Source organism: Podarcis cretensis (genome assembly GCF_951804945.1).
Source record: "Podarcis cretensis genome assembly, chromosome: 4".
Lineage (NCBI taxonomy): Eukaryota > Metazoa > Chordata > Lepidosauria > Squamata > Lacertidae > Podarcis > Podarcis cretensis.
In genome coordinates, this window is record NC_137173.1 from 24,955,310 (window position 1) to 24,962,875 (window position 7,566).

Below are 7,566 nucleotides of genomic sequence, written 5' to 3' on the forward strand. Positions count from 1 at the left end.
AATCGTGATAAAATTGTCCTGCTTATATTGCAGTCCACAGATGCCCATCTCATGGTAGAACAGGAGCAAAAGCCTTCTCCGTTCTTGCACCCAACCAATGGAACCACCTTCCCTTAGAAACCAGACAAGGGACTTTGGGTACTTGTTAAAACCTTTTTTGTTTAATTCAGGCCTTTGGAGACTATTAGTGCTTCCTGCATTGCCATCATGCTTTCTAACACTTTATTATTTTCACAGGGACTACCAGCACACATAGTGTAGGACTTTAGTATGGATAATAAATACACATATGGGTGGGGGAAGAAGACCTTGCTTCCCCTCCCTTCCTCTTGACTGAGAGCAGGTGGGGGGGGGTTCAGTCCATGGCATCCTCCAAAGGACTGAACCCAAACTCTCGCTCCTCAAATACCTTGCTGCCAAATATCACCTCAGCCTATTCCCTAAGTTCCATTGCCACGGCAACTGCCCAGGCTATTCTCCATCTGTGCACCCACTCTGCAGCAAGTCCTGGGCTGAACCTGGGCTCCGCCAGCTAAGGCACCCTGCTCACTTCACCCCTGTCAGGACCTGGCACCTCTGATGTGGACAGTCCCCTGCAGCCCAGTGGTGGCTGGTGGAAGTAGGCCTGGGAGGTTGTTGTGGCAACCAGGCCTTGGGAAGAGGCCTGGCAGGGGAGTTGGGATTTTGTGGAGGGCTCCTTCGCAAATACCTTCCCTGTAGGAAAGGCATTTGTGATGGAGCATCTGGTACCCCACAGGATCAAATCCTCTGCTTACCAACCAGTGAGTAGTAGAGGATTCAGTTCTGTGGGGTTCTGCTTCTGCAGCATGTTCGCTGTAGGGAAAACTCTGGCAAAGCAGATCCCTGCAGCTTTTCTGCCCAATGTCCCCTGACAGTTCTGGATCGCTATGGGTGGCCTGAGCATAGAGATCCAGGGCTGTTTCTATCCAATTTAATCAAAGCCCAGATCTCCCCCACACCTGAATCAACCTGATTTGGCCTGGGCTTCAGGCTTCAGGGAAATACGGTGCACAGCTTTTGTTAATCTTGTGTCTTCCTGTTCAAATCCCATTGAAATATAGTCCACTAGCTTGAGGGTGGCACTGTGGTCTAAACCACTGAACCTCTTGGCTTGCTGATTGGAAGGTCGGCGGTTTGAATCCACACGACGGGGTGAGCTCCTGTTGCTCTGTCCCACCTCCTGCCAACCTAACAGTTTGCAAGCACACTAACGCGAGTAGATAAATAGCTACCGCTGTGATGGGAAGCTAAACGGTGTTTCAATGCTGTTAAGTTGTGGATGAACATATCAGACAACACAGCGATTCTTCAAACAGCTCTTGTTTATTCAGAGGCCAGAACAGAACTGAACTGAAGGGTTCAGCCAGCCTGCTTATATAGAGCTCCAGTACAATGTAACTGTAACAACTTTCTGTAACTATCCAATCACTGAATGTCACTTTCGATCCCTTATTTGCATATGTGGACTTGAACTATCTACAGCATCCCCCTGCTGGCCCAGGGTGAGAACTTCAGTACATAACAAATGCACTCTGGCACTCGTCATGGTGTCCCGTTGCACCAAAACCCATTTAGTCATGATGGCGACATGACCCAGAAAGCTGTCTGTGGACAAACGCCAGCTCCCTCAGCCTGAAGCAAGATGAGCACCGTATCCCATAGTCAAGTTAGATTGGATTTAACTATCCAGGGGTCCTTTACCTTTACCTTTTACTAGCTTGCCCTGATGCAGTAGTGTACTCTTGTACAACTTGCATTAATTTCAGGGAGACTTGTACAGGAGAACCTCCAGGTGTATTGTGTTTTTGGACATAAATGAATCAGTGAAATGGCTTTCATGGGTTATATTTCAGTTTGCCTGTGCCTCCTGCCATAGAATGATCCTAAAGGACGGCTTAGCGGTGAGTGAGCGTTTGTCATACAAATGAAATATTTAAGCTCCTTGTAAGTTCCAATAAAAGAAACAGTCCCTGCATTGTAGGAATGCAGTGTTTTAATCCCCCTTTCTCTAGAATATGTATTTCCCAAGCACTGCACATCGACGCAAAACACATTAGTGCTAATGTCAGAACTCTTACAATCCACCTGGCATTAAAGAGCTGTAAAATGTTGCCATGTGGACTTTCTGGACAATATCATTTTAGAAACAACGTGTGCTATGGAATTAATTAACAGGGCTAACATGTATAAAACATACATTTTTATTGTTTCTTATGTACTATAAAATTTGCAAGAAAGAGACGGGCCTGGGAAAGCCATGCCGTCTTGCAAGGCATTGTGTTGGAAAGGGCTGGGCAAAAGCAGATGGAAAGTCTGAAAATGAAATGAGAACAGATGGGGAGTCTGATGGTGAAATTCAAACAGGAGTAATTTGGAATTTACATTGCTGAGCTCAGACATGCATTTATGGAGTTCTGATAAGGAGAAAGAGTTAAAATGTATAGGCTTCACTCTGATTCAGAATATCTCACAGAATCCTTGTGTCTCCACAATCCAGAAATCACATATATTCTTGGATATGTTGCAAGCAATGGTGTAGTAGTGAATTTTGAACTTCAGCAGCTCATCATGACCCACAATCCCAAGAAGTGTCCTAGAATGTAGGCAGCTATGTTGATTCAACACACCCACCCACCCCCCCCACACACACAGAGAGAGAGACACACACACACACACACACACACACACACACACAGAGAGAGAGAGAGAGAGAGAGAGAGAGAGAGAGAGAGAGAGAGACTTCTCAAAGGGCATCAGCAAAATAATTCATTAGGGTTAGATGACAAACTTAGAGTAGATATTTATAGAATAAAGTCAACGTCTAAAAGACGGTTGAGCTTTAACAAAAAGACCTTCAGCCAGCTGAAATGCAACCCATTCACTTTCAATCTTGCAAAAAGTCTTACCATTTAAACTCCTAGCATGAAGCAGGAATTCTACCAAAAAAAGGAGGAACAAGTACCTAGCCTTTGCTTGATTTTTTCCCTTCTAGAAAAACACTGAACTTTAACAAAAAATACCTTCAGCAAGTTGATGAATTACTAGCACTGTGCTAGATGCTCTATATATTTAATTGAATTTTTATTGCTTCTCTTATTTCTTATATACTGGATTGCAATCCAACTCCATATAAATAAAATTTAAAAATAACATAAATATTTAATGTGATGGATGTACCTGTCGTGCCCGTCCTGCTTACCTGCCAGGTGGACTACTGGGTTCTAGGGCCCCTTCCACTGGACCCCTTTTTTCACAGCTGCTTCTGCTGTTCTTCCCAGATGTGCCTCAGACCATCGGAATGAAGATTATGAGCCACTGGTTGTCTGCAGACCACATTTTGGGAATCCCTGCTTTATGGCAATACTTATCCATACTTCTGGAAGTTGACAAAGGAGTGATAATAGCCTGGGATAGTCAGGTGATACAGCTTCTTGATACAGGACCATTTGGGGATTGTCTGAACAGGAAAAATAGATGAGAGAAAAAGGTTGGGGTCTACCTTCCCACTACTTTCCACAGCCAACAAAGGATGATATAATCTAGGTGTGTTTGTGGTTATTCCAGATGGAGCCTTAATGAGGCAAAGTGATCATTTGGATATTGCAAACAGGTATCTTTCTTTTACTTACCAGGTTTTCTATGGAAAAGGTACCATAAATCTTGTTTAAATGCCGGGGTGTGGGTATGTGTAGTTTGGCATTTGAATGCCATTGATACCATGCTTAGCTTGGAAGACTGAGCAACCTGTATGTGTGGACAGAATGCAGTTTTTTAAGACAGACGAAGTCACTACTATTTTGTCTTCTTGTCTGTCTTACTGTTGAAATCAATGGCACCTGCTTTTAAGACAGCCAGGTAGTATTTTTTTTTTTTTAAGATAGACTAGAGAGCAGACATGTATAGGATTGTGCTGTTAGTCTCCAGATGGCTTGCTTTTAATGGTTTTATCTCTTTCATTACCATTTTATTGGCTTGCCCCTCCCTTTTCGTTTCTAGGCTGCTATTAGTGTTGTGTTGTTGTTTTTTAAAGGGGTATACACATCTTGAAATAAATAGGCTGATAAATAGATGTCATTTGTGATGATCCACCTTGGGAGACGAAATACGGAATGGCACCACACAATGTGTCAAAGTAAATGCAGATGTAAATTAACAGAGAACTCCTACCTTCCTTGGGTGGTGTGGGTTATGGAAGAGTTTCCACTGCATCCAGAGATCTGCTGGCAAATAGTGTCTAGGTTAGGATGGCAGCTGGTTTATTGTTTGCCCCCTCCCATTGTGGCCAAAGGAAGGGAATTAACTACAGCAACTTCAGGGTTGGCATAGTTTTAGGTCCTGAGGGGAGCAAGAGAGCATAGGGTCCTGAGGATCAGTGGGGCTCCCTCCCCCAACTGCCCTTCCTTCCTTCCTTCCTTCCTTCCTTCCTTCCTTCCTTCCTTCCTCTCTACCTCCCCGCCAGTGCAAAGGGAGATCGGCTGCATCCTACTGACCTCTCAGAGCCACCTTCCCAAACTGAATACTGTTACAGATTTAATGGAGGAGAATCCCCCTGAATCCTATAAATTAACAAATGCCAGGGTTTTGATTAATTGGGATATGGATTAAAGTGTAGCACTGTGCCCGCTAGGGAATTCAGAGAATTCCTGGGCTGGCTTATGCAAACCAGCCTCAATGGCCCATCAAAAGGTGTTGACGGGCCATTGAGGAGTGAGATGTTACCAAGGTGACACGTTTGAGGGTTTCTGGAAAGAAGGAAGAGGAAGAGGCACTGAGATCCACCTTTGGAGGAGACATACTGCAGGCTGCTTGCATTGCTACCTCTTGAAATGACCATGCTGTAAGATCTGGACTCCCTCTATGCAGACTGATGGTTTAAATAGGTGAATAAACCATACTTCCTAAAGCCACGGCAGTCCCTATTATCCCTATTATCCAAAGGGACACAGACCCTGTGTGTCTGCCTGGGACCCCATGGGCCAGCGGTTCTCAACCTGTGGGTCCCTAGATGTTGTTGGACTACAACTCCCATCATCCTTGAGCTCTGGCCTTGCTAGCTAGGGAAGATGGGAGTTGTAGTCCAACAACATCTGGGGACCCACAGGTTGAGAACTGCTGCCATGGGCTCTTGCCACCGCTTGGCAGAGAGAGGAGCAGGCACATGGCTTTGGTAACAATATGATTACTCCCTAAAATAGTAATTGAAATATAGCTGTTGTTGAGCATAGAAACATAGAATGCTGCCTCATACTGAGTCAGACCGTTGACCCATCTAGCTTAGCACTACCTACACTGACTGGCAGCAGCTCTCCAAGGTTCTAGGCTGGGTTCTCTCCCAGCCCTACCTGGAAATGTGATGGATGGAACCTGGAGATTTACCAGGGATTCAGCCTGACACCTTCTGCATGCCAAGCAATTGATCTATACTGATAATTTTCATCTTCACCTTCCAGAAAACAGAAAAGCACCTAAGGAAACAGATAAAATCTAAAACTTGGTTTTCTGCTGTGACCCTCAGGTGAGTGGACTCATCTAGCTATTCCAGCTTAGGGATCGCTAGCCCCAAATGTAAGAGGAGATTTGCAAATCTCCTTCCCCCTGCAGCTACAGACTCAAACTTTAAATCCAAGGTAATTTGGTGTGTTTATTTCATTACAAATTAAATTGTTTATGATGCTTTATGAAACACCCATTTCAGCGTGCACAAAAATGGAATGCTGTATTTACGAGGCAGTACATATGAGAGGTAGTATTTCAGAGTTATGGCATACCAAAAATATACCTTTGTCATTAGGGAATTGTTACAGCAAGCAACTGGAAATAGCCAAAACTGGAAGGTCCTAATAACAAAGTAAAGTTTAACAATGCATTGTTCTCTGGTGGTCCAGCAAAAAACAAAAACAAAACGTGGCTGTCCAGTCATCCATTTGTTCTGCTACTGCTTGGTGCAAATCTCCTCTGAGTGCCTGCTTTGGCAATGCCCTCCTGCCTCTTGTCTTCCATTGGAAATAGAAGAAGAAGAGTTTGGATTTGATATCCCGCTTTATCACTACCCAAAGGAGTCTCAAAGCGGCTAACGTTCTCCTTTCCTTTCCTCCCCCACAACAAACACTCTGTGAGGTGAGTGGGGCTGAGAGACTTCAGAGAAGTGTGACTAGCCCATGGTCACCCAGCAGCTGCATGTGGAGGAGGGGAGACGCGAACCCGGTTCCCCAGATTACGAGTCTACCGCTCTTAACCACTACACAACACTGGCTCTCCACCACACTGGTGGAGTCTGCTCCAGTGCCCCAGAAGCTCTGTGCCTGGTGCGACTCACTGGTCATACTCTCTTAAAACTGCCTCTGATCCCTGGCATCTAGGTTGTGTGGCTTCCCCTGGGCATCCCCCCCCCTGCAGTGAGGAAACCTACACAATAGTCTGCGCATAGGCTTCTGTGAGAGCTGGGTCCTGCAAAGATGGAGGATTTGGGACTGGGGATACAGTTTTAATGTTCCTTGATATTGTTTTCTGAAGGGAATGGACAGGAATGATGGCAGATGTAGTCAAACAACATCTGAAATTTCATAGGTTCCCTACCCTGGTTTATGGTGAAGCAATCACTCACGTGACAATGTAATCTGCACCGGAATACTCCAGGCTTTGCTGAAGAAGGATGCAATCACAATGCTAGAACAAGGCATGCCATCATGGATGCCGGTGCCATTCCTGCCAGAAATAGATCCGGTCTCACGATTCTGCTTTGATCCTGTAAAGCTGGTGCAGAGAAGTCCAAGAAATTGCAGGCAAGCCCCAGTACAGAGTGGTGATTGCTCTCATCACTGCTCAGGATGCCACTCATAAAACATTTTGAGAGGGGTTCCCCCTCCAACCCTGACATTGTGAAGACCTCACGACAATGTGAAAGATGCAAAGGGAATGCTTTGTAGGCAACAATGCAAGAACAAACTCAGTTGTATCATGGAACCAAACACAAGGAACATGACTGACTTCAATAAAAGCAAACCCCCAGACATGAATAGTCCTTTTCTTTCATTTTGTAGAAACGTAATAACACTGAGATTTGCAAGAAAGTGGGGGGGGGGGGAGAGAGAGAGAGAAAAGAAAGAGAAAAGCTAGGTTAATAGCATTGTGGTGACGACAGATGGCAGCTGGTAGGGTTCCCTGAAAGAGAAGTAATGTACCCTGACACAGCTCTGATGCAGCCCTAGAAGAATTTATCCCAGAAATATTGGGACCACACATGTACTGTGATTACACTTAAGTTAAATTCCTTTCTCTGTCTGCCTGTTTCAAATGCTCCAGTGTTTGAATTTCATTCCCTACGTGGTTCTCTCCCCACCCCACAACCCTCTCTGCTCACATATATCCCAATTCCTGGACTGACCTGTTTTACATCATTTTCCAGGTCTTTCTAGACCTTCCAGAAACTGAAGACAATTAGGGTTGGATCGGGACTAATGAAATCAGTGAGACTCGCGCGAGAGTTTGGCACTGAAAACGGACCATCCAATCCGAAGCTGGAATGGCTTTTGTAATTCCAGGATG

General features: G+C 45.0%; 1 long non-coding RNA gene across 1 annotated transcript; it reads left to right on the top strand.

Annotated features, from left to right (window-relative positions):
- Positions 1 to 754: 754 nt before the first annotated feature.
- On the top strand, positions 755 to 7,016 carry LOC307215349. Its single transcript, XR_013838472.1, has 3 exons — positions 755 to 782; positions 5,472 to 5,536; positions 6,589 to 7,016. It is a non-coding gene; the product is annotated as an uncharacterized lncRNA (long non-coding RNA).
- Positions 7,017 to 7,566: the final 550 nt, after the last annotated feature.